The 18,776-nt window shown below is 34.8% G+C and overlaps 1 protein-coding gene across 49 annotated transcripts in view; it reads left to right on the plus strand.

Annotated features, from left to right (window-relative positions):
* Positions 1-464: 464 nt before the first annotated feature.
* Positions 465-18,776, plus strand: part of RIMS1 (regulating synaptic membrane exocytosis 1) — a 191,849-nt gene continuing 173,537 nt past the window's right edge. For all 49 annotated transcript variants that reach the window (XM_027644811.1, XM_027644835.1, XM_027644818.1 and 46 more), the window contains exons 1-2: positions 465-555; positions 1,778-1,789. The gene's annotated coding sequence lies outside the window, so the exon portion shown is untranslated. The remainder of the gene's footprint in view (positions 556-1,777; positions 1,790-18,776) is intronic.

Below are 18,776 nucleotides of genomic sequence, written 5' to 3' on the forward strand. Positions count from 1 at the left end.
GTTACAAACCAATTCAAATTTCTGCAGCCAATTATTTCTTTTATTCAGTAAATGGTAGACAGTCTTGTTTAGCGCTATGCATTTGCATCAATTTCTGGTCAAGTGAAATGATTTACTTGTGATCCTTGAAGTAAACCTATAAGAATAAATATGTCTATTTTTTTTTCCTTTAGGCTGCCCTATACATTCTTTCATGTGCAGAGTCTGTTTGATATGAGGTACATTTAGTGTTGTGAACATACCAAGAATATTAGGTAGTGTTGTAAACTGAAAGAAAGAAATACTCAGTAGTGGTCTTTCCTCCTATTCTTGCTATATAAACTTTTTTCTCATCTATGCAGGAGGTTGCATCAACAATTTGAAAGCTATAAAGAACAAGTAAGAAAGATAGGGGAAGAAGCCCGCCGTTACCAGGGAGAGCACAAGGATGATGCTCCAACATGTGGAATCTGTCATAAAACAAAATTTGCAGATGGTTGTGGCCATTTATGCTCTTATTGCCGGACCAAGTTTTGTGCTCGATGTGGAGGTCGTGTCTCTCTGCGATCAAACAATGTAAGTCTCCTGATGTGCACTCTTAAGAAAAAACCTCCTTGACATTGTCATGCTGCAGATTGTTCACCTTAAGTTTGGCATTTCATGCTTCATTTTACTTAAATGTTTCATTTATTGCTTCATTATGAGGTGTGTATAAAGTAAAATAATGTGTTTAATGATTGTGGAGCTACTTGGGATTCACAGAGTTAGTTAAAACAAAAAATAATAGTAGTGTATAGTTCTACTGAGTGATGGCTTGAAGAAAATATACTTGTTTTTCATAGAATGAAAGAAGAAACCCTTTTGCACATTAATAACTTTTTATTGACCTCTTATTTAATTTTACATTTTTTTTTTAGAGCTTTTCATATACATTTGTAGATTTCTTTTACATAAAGTCAGTCAATTTTTGGTTAGAAGAAAGTCTCAACCACTTTTCTTATCACACTGAAAGTGTTATGTCAATTTATTTTAAATTTATTTATAAAATAAACTATAGAATAATCTGGATTAAGTATTTACTTTCAGGCAGGTGACTAAAGCTTTCTCCCTCTGATCTGCATGCGGTTACCTGCAGTAGCTGTCCACAAAACTGAAGGGTATCTGAGATTACCCTCAAAAAATGCATTTCAGGTTTATTTTAGAAGTTTTCCATAGCCTTGATGTACTTGTTAGTTCATTAAATTAAATTCACATTCTGAAAAAAACTATATAGGTGAATTGGACAAAAATTTGCATATCTATATGTGAAAACTTCCAACGTTCATATATTATTATAAATAGATGCATTACATTACATCACCTGCAGGTGGTGTTATTAGAGCAACTCTGAAAATATAGTTTACTTTAATACGTCGCATTATACTATTAATTACAGTGCATGTGATACAACTTATCTTTACTCAGAAAAAAATTGAATATATTTTAATTATTTTTCACCCATTGTTTCAAATCACAGAAATGGAAGAGTGTCCATTCATTTGTAACTTGCCTTTTGTTTGTTACATTGTTTATGCTTCTGTGGGTCAGGGTGGGAAAACATGTTTACAACATATGCAGTAATGTCATCGTTTTATTTAAAGCTCTTTTTTTTTAATTTTATGTTTTTATCTCTTCATAGAGAGTTACTAGAATTGCATTTCTTTGAAATCTGTCTATTAATACTTGCCTATTTTATTCTTTTTCTCTTCTTTTTTTTCTTTTCTCTTTTTATTCTGCTTCCTTGGATGCTTTCCCAAAGGAGGACAAAGTGGTTAGAATACATGCTTTTTATAATTTATTATTATAATGTTGTTAGCTAACTGGGATACATATTAATGTGGAAAACTAAACTGAAATTTTAAAATCATCCACAGGGGAGGGGGGGAAAACAGGAATCCTAATACCCAGGCCCTGCCCATCCTTAGCTGAACATAGGCTTTAAAGATAGCTCAACAAGGAAACCCAAGACTATTGTCAAAATTATAACAACAAAAGAAATTAAGAACTGAGAAATATTTGTTATTTTTAGGCTAAGAAGTAGAGGAGGCAGTAAAGACTAGTAAAATTTTATTTAGTTAACAATTTTAGTTAACAATTTTGACTTTTTACATACAAGATCATTCCATCAGCTTCAGGAAATCCAATTTAGTATTTTAATTGTAATTTTACATTGTTTTACATGGTTTACTGTGTTTCACTTCTGGCTATGGCAGAAATTCAGGGAATTCTTGTGAAATCAGGGTTTTTATTTACATTTACATTAATATGTATAGGTAAAGTAAAACCTCTTCAAACTGGCCATAAGTGTAGTGAGCAAGGTGGAGTGCATCCTTTTTGAATGCACAGTTACCATTTCAAAAATCTGCAGAACTTTTAGGATCAAGTGCAGGCATATTCACTACTAATACCTTTGCCTTATTTGAAATAGGTGAGAGTAGTTCCCTGTTCATCTCTGCACCCTCTGCATAGCAAAAAGGTGGGAGTACTTGAGCAGAACAGTGCAGTCCATTTACCACCTCTTGGGCAGCTCTGCAAAAGGTGGTATTCCAGATTTTAATTTGGAGCACTAAGTAATGGGAATTAGCCAGCTTTGCTGGCACCTTATCTGAAACAAGTGTAAATTCAGTACTATTTAACATCCAGAGAAAATTATTTCTATCACACCTGCATATTGCAGTAGGTTTTTTCTGTGGCAGTAGCGTTCTGAGAGCATGGATGTTTTTCCAATGGCTATGAAATAGAACTTGGTGCGGCTTCATTCCCCGGTTTTCTGTGTGGTACTCTGAATAAAGTGCTGAAATAATCCAGGAGTTCCTGATCTTTTCTATTCTATTCATCTAAATGGCTTAGGATAGTGTGAGAGAAGTTTCAGCTTGATACTGATTTTTTTATTAAAGCAGTGCATCCGCTGGGGTGCATTAAAACACTAGTGCACTTGCAACAGAGTCTTCTTTAGGGTCAGAAACAGCAAGAGTCTCAAATCCCGTTAAGTGCCACTTAGGTGCAATTTAGCCACCTAAGTTTTGGAAAGCAATTCAGGTGAACCTCACCTGACCCCCTTATATGCTTTAGGCATCGTTCACCCTTCGGTTTTGAACACAAACTTTGCTAAATAACTGAAATTGTTATAGTGTCTGCATGCAGGAGAGATTGTGTTTTTGATGAGAGGACAGTTTAGGTGTTCATCTTTGAAATATATCATTGGAATCCAGAAAACAGACTCCATTGCACTAAAGAGCTCTGAAGATGTGTTCTGAAGGCATACATGACTCATTTGGATTGTCCTAAGTCCACTTAAATACATCCTTATTATTTGCACTTGTCTTGGTTTAGGTTTTCTTGTGTTGAACACCAAGCTTCCATGTACCAAGAAAATGACCTAATAATAATACTGTATATGAAAGTATCTTCTATGCTATGATGAGCTGAAAACAGCTGAAAAGTTAATGGTAGTCAGAGGGAGAGTATCCAATAATTAGTTCAGTTGTGTGAGGAACATGGGGAGCACTTCTATAAAGCACCATTGTTTTAGCAGTGCCTGTCTCTGAAAGATAATGGAATATATATTAATTAATTCCAAAATATTAATACATACCTAGCAAATAGCATGTTTTATAAGCAGAACAGTTGGTATAATTAATATAGAGCAACATGAGAAAAATATTATTTGTTAATTATTTTCAATGGCTCAACACTCCTGACTAATCTACATATTAGGAACAAACTACCAAAAAACATTATCTGGCAAGTTTCATATTAGTAAAAACTTTTTCAACATATTTATCCTTGTTGTCTCCATGTGAATTATTACCACGATAAATTATATTAATACAAAACACATGCACCAAGTTCCTAGAAATTAGGGGTGCATTGTTTGGAAAGGATGATGAAGTGTGACTTACCAAAGTGCCAAGCTCAGGAAAAGTCAAATGCTATTGTAGTTTCTAAGTATGTCTTGCAGAGCTGGAGAATTTATGATACCTCACCTGGGATGTTGTGTACCACGTGTTACCCATTTTTGATAAATCCTAACTGATAGGCACAAAAAAAGTCAAACAGAGGATGATCCAAGAAACGGAAACATGCTCATGTGAGAGAAAGTTAGAGGGATTAGGGGGACAAAAGATAAAGCAATTATAGTTGATATCTAGCATATGGAATTGATATGTAGAAGTGTAGAAATTTTAAAGAATAACATTCAAACTAGAGGACAGTGAATACATGAGACTGCATGGGTGTAACTTGGCCCTAAACGTTCCTGGTTTGGAGAAAGACAACTGCAATCCTTAGAGTAAAGCCTTGGGAATCTATTTCATTTTATTTATTGGAAGGAGAAATAACCCAATAAAATGTTAAAACTGGAGCTTTCACTGTAATCACTGAGCATTTGTATATACTTTTAAAGAAAGCAGAATATTATTAGTACAGGATGTTATGTGAGATAGCAATTCAGAAAGAAGTCAGGCAGGTGCTTAAGAAAAAGCTGACAAGAGTGACCACTTGCTTCTAATTTGGCACAATGTTCTAGGTGGTTTTAGTTCCTTGTAGAGTGTCTACACTTTCACTCTGTATGTATTCATTCCGTATATCAACATTTTAATTGCCAAAATGATAATGGGTGTAAGTTACTTCTCTCTATTCCATTCACTCTCCCGTGTGATGTGAAATATTGTGGTTGTTAGGGCAGTGGACTAGTAAGGAAAATGTCCAGCTGGTGCTACTCCATGGTTTGGCAAGGTGTGGGCAGAGCCCTGCCTCAGTCTTCCTGCTGGCCTGGCTGCCACTGTTGTTCCCTCCAGCAGTACCACAGCCTTGTAGAGCAAAAAACCATTCCTGTAAAACTTTTCCCCAGTGTTTGGCTAGATCATGCAAAAAGATGTATTTCCTTTGTAAACACCTGACACATGAAGTTGTACAGCTCTGTTTCTTTCTCCATTCTCTAGAACGGAGATACATTACAAAATGATCTTGAATGAGCAAATGTGGGGGTTTTTTATCAAAATTTAAATATTTTGTGAGGTGTTGTGGGTGTATTGAGCTAAGTGAAATTTGTATGACATTGAAAGAATTAGTGGAAGGTCTGTGTTCCAGATCAAGCCATTTATTTATCCATAGCAATCAGTCTACCATTCTACAGTTTTCATTAGGGTTACAATTTTTGATCAAATTTAAAGTGAAAAGAATTGGGAGCAAATGATGAAAAAAATTTTGCCACCATTTTCCTGTGTGTTTTCCAGATATGTTAGTTTTGCAGAGTAGAGGAGTTTGCTACTCATTTTTCTGTTTACACATGTAAAAGAAAACTGGTAGGAAATCAGGATATAAAATACATTATAAATATATGAGAATCGATTTCATTGAACTTAGTAGCATGTGATTGCAGAAAATAATGTCAATAATCACTGCTGAAGACAGTCACATTTCTAATCTGGCATTCACTGAAATTGTTTTCATTTTAGTATAATGTCAGTGATTTATACTTGAAAAGAAAGACAACTTGGAAACGTTTCCCTAATTGGATGTCAGTTGTTTTTACAGGGTGTTTGTCATTTAGTTCCTTTAAATTATGCTTAAAATTTGCTTACATAATGGCTTGCTAATTTAAGCCTTACCAACTTGAGTACATATGCCATGCAGTTCAACTGTGTACTAATGCTACAACAGAAGTTGGTAATGTTGTCAGAACAAAATGTCTGGATTGCCAGGATCATTTTTACATCCCTTTCACTGAACTCTTAGGTCAAATTGTCCATTAAAAGGCTAATTTATGTGCATTCTCACTAACACAGCTGTAGAACAAAAAAAAAAATCCAACAGAAGGACGTAAAATTACATAGCAAATTTCAAATGATTAGCAGATAAATTCTCTCTGTAGCATTCAACATGATTTGTTTCTTAAAAGATATAGAGTTTATATGCATTAGGAAAGAAGCACTGCTTTTCAATAATCCCTCCCTAGAACTTTTGCTTCCGGCAGAAAAAAAAAAACCAGCAAGAAACTGAGGCATTCTATTTCAAGTTAGATGTAGAGCACTTCATTCTGGTTTTTGGGAAGCTACTTCACTTCCAAACAAGAGCATAAAGATTTTTTAAGTAAATCCTTAAATTAGCTTGCTTTTCACCAAGTTTGCTGAAGAAACATGTTTGCCTTTAACACCTTTTTTTTAATTATTTTCCAGCTAACAAAAGTGATCAATTACTTCTTATTCACAAAAAAAGGCAGGCAGGTGATGCTAATGCTCTGAAGTTAACCAGATCAGAGCTTCTTCATTTAAGGATTGAACTGTAAAAGAGTCACTAGACAGCTGGAGTTTTATTCCACTATAGCTTTAAATCATCAGTAAATCAGTAACCACTTGGTTAAGCTCTTTAATTTGCTCAGATTTAGTTTACCTGTTTGCAAAACTCTTAAACTGCAACTTGTCATGCAGTTCTACAGTTGGTGACCAAGAAAATATACTGCTACTGCAATACTTCTTTCTTAACCTGTGATAAAGGTCTCCTGAATCCTTCATGTCTGTTCTTGCTGTTGGCACGCAAGCTGGGTAACAGTGATCCGTGGAGAGTATACCTAAAAAATACTGGAAGCTTCCTTCAGTATAATACATTATAAACAAAAAACCCCCAAACTTGTAATCTCCCACAGTGTTACTACTTGCTATGTTATCCTATTTTTAGTCTTGTATTTTCAGTACCTTTGTCTCAATTTAACTGATTCAAGAATATGGGAATTAATTTTAATTGGGGTTTTCAGTTAAGAAAATGTCAGCAGTACCTATGAGTGTAATAATTCCTTCAATTGCAAAAACAAAAGTCAATTAGACTTTTCAGGAGAAGCTTTATTGCACCTCCTCTTGCCTAATGTCATGTATGTATATATAATATACGTACGTATAAGCGTATATTGCACAGACTTTTTGGTAAGTGAATATACATGCATACTATATATATGCATCCTATATGTAGTCTAATGCAGGAAGTACAGGGCAGAAGAAAGCTTCTAAGAACCGCTATTTTGACCTCTGAAATCTGTAAATGATTCAAGGTATTTAAATCAACTGAGGAATTATTATTTATGTGCCCATTTATGTTGACAAAAAGAGATGTTATGCCATAGCAGTCACAGAATGCCAAGATGGCTGAAGTTGGAGGGAGATTCTGGAGGTCATCTGATCTAAAGGCCCTTGCTCAAGCAGGGCTACCTAAAGGAACTTGCTCCTTACAGTTTGGCATATCCATGTGTCTTTTGACTTGCGTGGCGAATAATGAAAGAGTCAAAGATAATTCATGTCATTTTTGTTACTTTTTGCTTATTGTAACTACACACATTATAAGCTTACACAAAATCCCCTTAAGTTCTGCTAGGGAATTATTCTGTTTGGACAAATGAATTTTAGAATTTCACAGAATCCTTTCAAAAAGGCCACCAACAAGTATGATGATTTTTTCAGCTCAGCATTCAGAGAGAAAGAAAAACCCAAAGCTACCTGATTAAGCTTTTAATTTCTTTCATTGCAGTATATTTTTCATTTTAACAGTATTCTATCTGGTCCAATTAAGTTGGTGGTATAAATCTGAGGAGCAGGATCAGGAGCAGGAGAGCCTTCGAGTGATTCTCCCAGCGATGCTGTGTGTCCTACTGGCTCAGATGCTGTCTGAGGTGTGGGAAATCACTGTTGAACTCCATGGTGGCAAAGTTGCTTTCCCAGATGCGAATACAGTGCTGTCAGTACTGAAGAGGAATATCTTCTTACCTGCCTTGGGTCAGTCTCACTGTAAAGTCAGAAAACGAAATATTGAAATAATTTTTCTGGTTTTGTTTTTTTTCCAGAAGTATATATTAAGTTAGGATTTAGACTTGACTTTGCTGAAAAATTTTTTATTACATTTTTCTAATAAATTACCCTCTTTTACTTTTACAAGTATGCTTTCATGGGAAAAGATACTAGCAAGTTTAGTTCTGACATACTAGATCTACTTAAATGCAAGCTTTAAAAATAATAGGAAAGAACTAATGTTTCTTCCCCGTGAGTGAAGTCCATGTGATTTTTTAAATTGTTATTTCAAACAAAATCACATATGCTGAATACATAAGTAAAGCTAAAGAAAAAAAAGACACAAACTCAGCTACTGACATCTTTCATGCATTAAACTAAAATGCTACAGATACCTGATCACAGTGGCTGCTCCATGGTGTTGCTGATAGTTATCTTACAACTATGTTCTGTAGGAACTTGTTCTACAATGATAAGATTATCTACGTTTGCTGGGAGAAGACTTTCAGTTTCTTCTGATTTTTCAGTGGCTGTTTAATAAGGCATTTTCAGTTGAAACTTTTTCCCAGGATGATGATATTCCTCAGGTGTGTGTTATTTTGTAGTAATAAAGGGTTAAGAGTATTCTTAAGTATGAATTTTAAGAAGTGTCGTGCAATAGCATACACTTCTGGTTTTGAATACTTTCCCTTAAGAATTTTTGATTCCTCATCTTGTGATTAAAATAATATTAGTAGCTTCTTGATTTTTTAAAGTTGCAAATGCTTATGTGTCAGCAGGTGTTAGCCTTTTTATCCTTCTGTTACCTCAGTGAGTAGTAAGCAATGTTGACTGGAGTCTTGCATCTGTTGATTCATTAGAATTTGAAAATTCTAGGAGGAGATGATATTAGGGAATTGAGAAATAATGATATTTTCAGAAAATGCAAAAATATAGAAATATTTTTGTTCACTTTTCTGTCAAATATGTATTCATCTATGCCCTAAATATCTCTAGGTTAAGAAGTGGGATCAGGGTCTTGTGTAAAGGAAGATAGTTTTAGTTAATTAGTTTCAACTGCAGATACATATTGAAAAGACGAGTAAACGAAAAAAGTTATAACAATTGAAATCTGATATTTTTTTATATGTGGTACATCTTAAGAAGAAAGAGGATAATAATGAAAGAAAATGCTAACAGTGCAACACAATATTAAGGAGTCATGAGAAGGGCCTGGTTTCTTTTTGGTGTGTTCATATACCTAATGTAATCAACATAATCCTATAAACTGTAACTTTATAGTAGATTCTGATCCTTGTCTATTCAGTGCACACAGTTTTGAAAATTAACGAGTATGACCTTATGGATTTAATATGATAATGTACATATATCTGGTATAAGGCAAAAGCTAAAACCAAACAGTTTACATCAGATGCAATTCTGATCATTCCTGCCTAGTCAAAATATGAATATAATTTTACAAAATGAGGAGAAAAAAATCAACCAATTAAAAAAATTGCTAAAATGATGTGTTCGTATGCATGAAATCAAATTTTCTTTCTGCGTCTTATCACTTATTAATTCTGATAGATTGGAATTACATTAATAGTATTTGATGCCTTTTTGCTTGCAATTGTGCCATCAAAAAGTTCTGTATACAGCTGCAATAATAGTGATGCATGCAATTAAAATCCTAATTTTAAAGGGAGCATTTCTTTTTTAATGAGGGTTTTCTCTTGTAGCAGGAACCTTTCATTATTATAAAAAAATTATTATTGCTGAATCATTATTAGCATTCTCAAAAATACTAAGGCTTATAAATATTTAAGGATTATAAAGTAAATATTTCAGGTTTATATATTTTTCCAGATTTTTCTGGGAGAAGAGGTGTTTGTCTACTGGTAGGAATCTGTGTAGATTGGTCTGTATAGATGATAATTTTCAAATCACAGTCACCCCAGAAATCTGTTTATGGCTCCTCCAGTTCATCATTACTTCAACGTGTTTCTGGTAATGTTAGTATCAGTAAAAAGCAAACTCAGCCTTAAATCCATGCAAAATGTGTATGTAACACACTGCAGTTTCAGCTGAGAAATTACTGTACTTGTTTGGAACTGTTCTTGTATCCTTTCAGGGTGTTATGCACATTTAATTGTCTTAACTTTCTACAACGTTCTACTTTTTCAAGTCCTTCAATTCATCATATGAATTGCTTTGAATTTATTGTTACCTCTTGTTAACAAGGCAAAACCAATCTTACTACTACTGATATCAGATTATTACCTTTATGGTATCTTGAAGTCCAAAACTCCTTTTCATTGCCACATCAAATTTGCAGTTGTTATTTCTGAATTCAGTTTGCCCAATTGCATTTCAAATTAAGCAAAAAATTTTCTTTTTAAGGATAGTGTATTTGCTGTGTTTTTATCTTCATTTCTGTAATGAAATAATATGTCACTTGTTGGCATTGCAGAAATTGTAGAATTATTAGAGATCTCTAAACCACTATATACCTTATATAACAAACATACTATTATTTTTTCTGCTATGGAATATGGAACTAATACACTATGTTAATAAAAAATATATAGAAAAAGTACCTTAATTATATTAGCTTGAAAATTGAAACATTTAAAAATGTGTTTTCCTGTAACATTTAGCTTTCTTAGTTGTGCTGCACATTATCTTTTTTCAGTCTGAAAAGAAGTCTTCTTGGAGTATTAAAAACGTAAGTTTGGAAGAGATGGCTAATCCAGAGGCTGTGACTGGTATAGGTAAATTTAATTTGTACATGCAAAAAAAATAATCTGGAACTGTAAACTTTTGTGGAGGGCTGAAGAGAAGGGATTACTTTACAAAGACATACCAGGCAGGCCAACATTTCACACCATCTAAACTTTCATCTAATTCACACAGAAGAAAGGAACCTAGATATCTCTTCATATCTCTTCTGATTGATGTTTAAGGAAAGTTCAGCTTTAGACATTGGAGATACTTTCTTTTCCTCCCTCAAAAACATTGAGGGAGAACTGAATAGTAAATGTACAGGAGATGCCCAGGGATACCTTAAGGCTTGAAGGAGTGTGTTGCTCTGTGAGATGCCTGAGGGGATATGGTACACCAGCAGAACTGACTGCTGATGTTCAAGCAAAGCTCAGTCAGAGCTAGTCATCCTGTGGCAGCACCTGATGGAACTTGTTTTTATCTGAGCAATACACCTTCAGTTTTTCCAACAGTGGTCTGATTTCTAGATATAATTAGGTTTTATCGCTATAACTCAATCTAACATATCCCTTAGTTCTGATACCAGCTGTGGTATCAGTAAACAGTTCTCCTGTGAAGGGATGCCATAAAGTGGAAGATTTCTCCTGATCATGCATCACCCTTCCTTAAAACACTTTAGGTTTTGGCAACTGAACTAACTGAATCTCCTTTTCAGTCTCTGGGTGCCTCTGGATACTTCTGTTCCATGTGGTCACTACACGCTGCCAGTTGCCAGGCACATGAGAGTGCTCTCATTTAAGCACAGGCTGAGTCAACAGTCCAGAGTGTGTCCCTTAACCTCAACAAATTATTTTCTTGGTCTATTTATTTCTTCTTGGAATTTGTATCTTTCAGCTTGAGTCATTGTAGCCCTTATTCATGTAAGATTCTTTTATGTGATAGGATTTTTAGTGTGATATGTAGGGTTTTGGACTAAATGTGACTTCTAATCTTTAAAATGTTCATAATTATATACACTGCTGGGGCACAATTATTTGGTTTTAGTAATAACAAAATAACATGTAAATGCTAAATAGAACTAAATTTAGTAAACTGGATTCTGGGGCTATTTTGGCACCCCAAAACCAGAGAGATTTTAGCTAAAAAGAGATCTTGCTGCAAAAAGAGTTTTTGTAAGATTTATGACCTATTAGGCATTATGAGAAACCAACAAGTAGTTGAAAAAATTTCAAGAGAACAAACTAATTATGAGGACTAGATGTAATCTGTGCTCTCTTGCTATTTCTCTTTTTATCATAAGTAACCTTAATCCTCATCCAGGATTAAAATTCAGTGTATTTTTAGCCATGCAATGTCCTAGATAAAAGATACTTCCATCTATGTTTTTACATTTTTTGAATTCTGGGGCATTTTGTAATTTTACCTAACAGATGGATGCTTCTTTCTATAGATCTCCAGTGCTGCAATCAGTGAGGGCTTAGGATAGTTTGTCATACAAATATCTGAGGTACATGAGTTTATTAGGCATAATATGTGAGTTTGAGTGTAGAACAGTATTTGTCAAGCAAGCAAATCTGTAGACAAAGTTTCTGTAACATTTTGTGAGGGTTTTTTGATTTCATTAATGTAAGAACCCATTTGCAAGTCAGCCTTTCTATGGAGATAAATCAAATCTCTCCCCAAAACTGTGATTATAAAATGGTATAAAGTATCTGTTACCAGTTGTTTAGTGACTGATAAGTGCTTAAGTGAAAATCTGCATGAAATGTAATCTCCATTTCCTTAAAAAGCACATAAAACCTAATAATATTTTTTAATCCAGATTGAGATTTCCAAAAAACTGTACCCCATTTAGGCTGAAGTTTAATCATGTACTGTGCAATTTCAGTATTCCAGCTAAAACACCTGTCAACTAACTTACATGCAACAGGTCTACAGAAGATTTGGAATTAAATATTTTCTCAATAATCTATTATATTTGTATTTAACTTGTCCATAAAAAGCAGACTCCTGTAGCAAACCCCTTTGTAGTGGTGAGTTTTGGGAAAATTATTTGGGATATTGCATTCTAAAAAGTTGAGTATTACAGAGAGGTACAGATTAATCACAGAGATGAGCAGATGTTGCTGGGACTCTATAAATAGATGAGCATGCATATGATGGTTGTGTTGTCATGACTGGAGGAAATGTGTGTATGTTTCTGGGATATTAGTGTAACTTGTATCTCTGCAACATGGTAAGTGATCAAAGCTCATACCTATGCATGCATCAGCAAAGTTAATTTTTCTCTCTAATTTTTCCTTCTCTGACCATATGGCTTCTACAAATGGCAGTCGAAGGTTCATCCAGCAAACTGCTCTCAAGACCTTTGTCAGCCTGACAGCTTTACCCTTCAGTATTATTTGGATCAGTTCTTTTAGCTGTAAAGAAACCTGCTTTTGTAGCCTATTTCAGGAACTGATGTCACTGCCTTTGTGGGTGGGTAAAGAGACCACAGAGACAAGTTCTTGCCCATATAAGTGCAGTGCAGCAGAAAAGGCAACAAGGGGATTAAATGGAAGAAGATTTCATCCACCTGATTTTTTTTTTTTTTTACCCCTAAACTTTCATCAGAGATACAACCTTACTCTCGCATATCTGTTAATATCCTGTGTTGCAGGTTGTATCGCTTTCCTTTATACAGCTTATGTGTTCCTAATCAACAAGAGAGTCTTTAGTAGAGCCTATTGCTCATTTTAGAGGAGCTACCCTTTTGGTCACTTCTGTAGAGCATTAAAGAGGAAACTGGTGAGGTATCCAAGAATGATTAAGACAATACATTTACCTGTCAGACTAAGTAGGAATCAGTTCCAGATGAGAAGCCCTACATTATATATGAGCTGGATTTATGCTTTCATTATACTTACTGGGGGAGATCAGAGCTTCAGCTTGCCCTGAATTAGACTGAATTGGCTCTGAATATTTCTCAACTATTGTTCCTGTTTAGGTAAATAGAGCCCCAAGTCATCTAGTGTCATGTAAGTTACAGCAGAGTTTCACTGTAGCTTCTGGCACTACCCCAGTGAGAGTGGCTTTCAGGTAAAACCCATGTCCTACCTCACTACTGCACACTCATATTTTGGAAGTGTTAAGGCATTGCAGGTAGAACTGAATGCAGTTAAATCCTACAACAGATTCTCGTTAGTTACAGTGGGAAATCAGACAGCAGCGATGGCCTGTAGACACATTTAGAAACCTATATTTAGTCTTATTTCAAATAAGACTCTACACAGTCGGTCTGATTCTTCTGTGCAAACCTACGCCTTCTCTCTCCTGCATGCAACCTGACAATTCATGCACCAGCAGATAATTCTTTTAGCCTTTTGTCTCCTACATGAATTGACCTCCTTAAAACAGGGTATCTGGGCTTATGCAGTCTGTGATATTGTGGAAAGTTGTGAATATATTCTGCTGTGGAGAGTTCAGTTTGGCTTTTTCCCCCCACATTAAAGACAGTCACAGGCAAGAAAATGTTACGTATTTCTGAAAATTGTACTAACCCACAGTTAAATTTTCAATATTTTATTTAGGATATTTTTATTAGTGTTGGTAAATTCTTTTCCATTCCTTGAGTATAATTCATAGACCTATGAAGACCAAAAATCTTTTTTTAACTCTATGGCCATGCAATGAGACAGTCATAGACTCTTGCTGAAAATTTGCTATACACAATTCTCAGATAGTGAGAATGATATAGTTTAACAAAGTATTCAGCTTCATAAAGATCAATAATCAGCTAAGGGAATTAAAAGCCTTAATCCAGGATAGAATGTTTTAGCCTCCTTAAGGGTAAGATGGTGATTGGAGAAAACCCATGTTGATCTGGTTGACTTAGGAGAAACTTCTTGTTTTTATAAAAAGAAGCTGGCTGACAGATTTGGAATACAAAAGGCAGGTGCAGTTAGCCACACAGGCTGTTTGTCCCAGGTCAAGGAGCAAGTCTTATACTTCAAGTTACAGAAGTTCCAGGCAGCCTTACCAGGCAGTCTTAAGCTAACATATTATGTGCTTCTCAGAAACCACGCTCCTTTTGTAATGAGAGAAAACTAACTGTAGGAAGAGCTTTTTGGGGTCTCAACATCTGTTGCATATTGTTAGGTACAGTTCTCTCCAGACTGCCTGCCTAAATTTCCATGTTATCCATTGGAAAGAGAGTCTTTCTATTTTAGTCTCAGAAGGACCAGATTTGGGTTTTAGCAATTTTAACATTTGCTTTTAAAAGCCACTCTTTTAAATTACAATTTAGCCACTCTGCTAAACTATGGCAAAAAGAGCTTCCTGATGTACAACACCTTATATTTCTTGTAAGTTGGCTGTTTTCTCAAAATTTCTCACATGTGTGCCCTTTCACTTGGTTAAGGGCTTTGGTTTGTTTGGTAGTGATCTGCATTTTATTGTTTTATTTTAGAGCTGTTCATTGTCAATTAAGAACTCTATTTTTTACCATATCAATGTTATAAATGTAGCTACCACAATGTTTATGTGCTAAGAAAATCACCTTTTCCTCCTTGCTTCTATTCTTGGTTTTATTTTTCTATCCTTTTAAGTATATAACCTGTCCAGCATATATTTTAACAGTAATTGCTATTTCTTAGCAGTTTATCATACTGAATAGCTGAAAGGTATGTACTTTCCTAATCTTTTTTCTTTCTTTATGTCTGATAGCTTTCTGGATGGCCGACTTTAGATGGCCAGTAATTTCCTTTCCCAATTTAAACATCACGTATTATTCTATTAAAATGAGTGCAAAGAACTTAGATTCTGTATCATAAACATTTCTGGATGGCTAACCATAGCAAATACCATAAATGTTCCAAAAAGAAAAGTTCCTTTGGCTTGCACACCAAGTGACATGGCATAGTCTCAGCAACTCTTTCAAACAAAATGCTTAAATCTCACTATATAGTAGAGAGGAGGAGAAGTAAACATATATAGTTTTACAAACTGAAGAGTCACTTCTGCTTTGATTTAATTTGAAAGATAGCCATTAAAATAATAGAGAACATTTGGTACTATAGTCTAACTTATGCAGACCATGACATTCAGTGCAAATCTTAAATCTTTCAGTTCTGTCATACTCTGCAAGCAGCAAATTCTTATATGGCTACCAATACTCTGATCACCAGTGCTCAGGGCAAAAAAAATGAAGGTCTCTGCTAGTGGTTCAAAGTTAAACTTCAGAATAGTTTGTTTCTTTAAAATAGGGAGGACAAAAAAAAAAAGTGAAGGATTTGCAAATAAAAGACTCAAATGCCACACGATTATTGCAAAAGCTACTGTATGTGCTCTGTTTGCATTTAGAGCTTTAGTGTCTCACATTCAATCTGCCACTATTTTCTACTGTGTACTAAGAGTCCTGGTGAGCTTATTTGTTAGGTGGTTTGTCATAGTGCACGTGTATGTGTGTGTAGGCTTGGTAATGTCTTCTGCTGATTATGCCTGCAGAGATATAAAGCTCACCTAAAAGCATTTTTCTTAGAAGAGAAAGAAAATCCCAAGTCCCCAAATGCCTTCTTTCTTTTCTGAAGAAAAAAAACAAACTGAAAGAAAAAAAAACCAAAACAAGAAAAGGAAGTAGAGTTTTCTCCAAAGTAAGTTTTATTTTCTGTGTGTCTTCTGTATTCAAAATGCAGTAACTTTGATATGTGACAAGAAGACAATCCAATTTTGTTGCCCTTCCTGCACACTAGTTTCCTCATAATTCCTAATATTAGTCCTGCTTTTTCCCTACTGTCCCTTTCTAAAATTTTCTCTTCAACTTGTTGTTGCCTCTCTACCTTTTCTCTTCACCCTACTTTGAACCTTTCTACCTGTTTGCCCATGTCCTGTTGGATATTTGTTCTTTTGGCCACCCATCTCACAAGTCTTCCCTCTTTCCCTGTGTTCTTTTGTATAAAGAACTGAAGTGGTTAAGAGAAAGTTATTAAAGACAACAGTGTCAGAAGGATCTGACCTCGCATAAACCAGTCGTATTTAAGCTGGGATAAACTGCTGGTTTTACTATAATCACCTAAAACTTAGAGACAACTGGAATAAAACAGTACCAACCTTTTTAATACATAGTCTACTGACACAATTTCAGTGTGAAGTTAAAATTAATTATAATCTAGAGAGAAATACAGAGAAGAGATTAAACTCAGATTCTAGAAATAACAGATGTTACTGAAATAAAATCTTCTAGAAAACCTCATAAAACCCTGTGGCTTCTGGATGAAGGTGGAATTGTCTGATTTGTCTATTATGTCTGGTTTGGATTTAAATAACTGAGGTTGATTTGTTTGGCTGGGTTCATTCTGTCAGCTGTATTACATAACCTGAATTAAAAAAAAGCTCAAAGATGGATTCACGAGAATATGCAGGGATCAAATTGAGACTAAGAGGAACAGTACTGTGCATAGAATGTTTATCAGACAGGTTGGTCAAAATGATCATTTCCGTTCACAAGATGGTCACAGTCTTGCTGGCCATTAAATTTCTTTTAGCTCCCAACACACACGTAAACCTGCAACATAAAAATCAGTTACCTGATGAAAAACATTGCTTGCTTATGTTGAACAAGCATGTGAGCACAAGTATATATATATAGGCTCATGGTCTCTATATTTGTACCACCCTGGAGTATGCAACCCTCTATTTCTCATAAGAAAGAGGCAGAATATCCTTAACTGTTGCCTCTTTCCCACATAGCCTTAAGTCATCACTGCACTGTAAGTCTTTTATTTGTTTAGGAAATACAAACCCTCATTAGATATCTGTGAATATACAGGTAAGTGCAGAAGATCAGAATGATTGTCTCCTCATCTAGCAAAGTTCTGATCTCAATTTCTGAACCTGTTTTTGTAACAGTAGCTTCATAGGATAATGAAATATCATTACTGTTTGAACTTCCTGACTGTATGGTTCTGCACTGCTTTACATCATCTTACCTAATTGAAACTTTCCTTGTGAGATCTGCCAGTAGTATTGCAAATTCAGGATAGTAGATGTCTGATATTAATACTGGGTATGGTCTGTGAATTGACTGTCAACTGTGTGCTGTTTAGATTAGCTAAAAAATTTGTAATATTCTTACACTGGCAAAAAATTCCTACTGCATTTTCCTGCCCCATTTCCCTTTTCCTTACCTTTTAAATCTTACATATTCAAACTCACAGTTGTTTAACCCTTTCTCAGTCCCCGTGTAGTCTTTACTTTCCTAAAAATCCACACTTTCTCTTACCAAAAATACGTTGTTTTCCCCAGTTTTTTTTTAATATATCTTAACTATCCACTCAAATTTGTTGTAGAACACTGATATTCTCTCTTCCCCTTCCTCAAATCTTCCATCCCAGATTTACTGAGATTCCTTTGTGCTCGAGCTTGATAGCACAGATAGCACAGACTTAATCAACTTAGCCTCAGACTCTGCACCTGGAGCGAGAGGTGGGAGAATTAAAAGAAAGGACCATGGACACCTCAGAAGGTAGGCTCAACAAAGATAAAAAAAAAAAACCAACAAAAACCCCCCAACAAACCTGTGACATCGTTTTTGTAAGGGAGTAACTGCAAATCAGATGTTGAGCCAGCTCTTGTAGTCTGTTGTGGTTCCTCAGGATAGTCTGGTAGCTTTTTCAGAAGAGGAGATCAGATTGCTGATCTGTGTAAGGTAGAATGTTATATAAAGAAAGTGTATGTTTGTTTTCAAAGCAGCTGTTTTAAACTTTTAAGACTTTGTTGTGATGATAGAAAGGTGGGAAAAATCTGCTTTCTGTAAATATAAATGTACCGTGCATTTACATTCATAAGAAAAATCAAGCTTAAGTATTTCTAATTGTGTGAAGAAAGTTACAAACTTAAGGGTCAGTCTGGGATAGACGGTGAAACATGAATGTAAATAACGTGTATAGGGCATAATCTTATTTGGTGCTTTACCAAAACCCTTACTGGGCAGTACAAATTGTTGAAAAATACTCATTTATAAGTAGGTACCATATGATGCTTAACATCCTCCAAGCATGAAAAGTTCTGTCCAGCTACATTTACACCATGGTGTGCATTTTTTTTTTAATTCTGAAAACTAAATAGTAAGAAAATAATGTGCAATCATTTGTAAATTTTAATCTTTCATTGAGAGTGCTTGCTTTTGTTTGCTTAAGGAAAATTAAAACATGCAGGATAAAAGTGGCAGAGGTTTGTAATTAATTTTTTTACTTAAGCTTACATTTCTAGGTTTATCTGTATTGTGTTTAGAACTATATCTGT

The sequence above is a fragment of the Corapipo altera genome, unplaced genomic scaffold (assembly GCF_003945725.1).
Source record: "Corapipo altera isolate COAL_440 unplaced genomic scaffold, ASM394572v1 2, whole genome shotgun sequence".
In the NCBI taxonomy this organism is placed as follows: Eukaryota; Metazoa; Chordata; class Aves; order Passeriformes; family Pipridae; genus Corapipo; species Corapipo altera.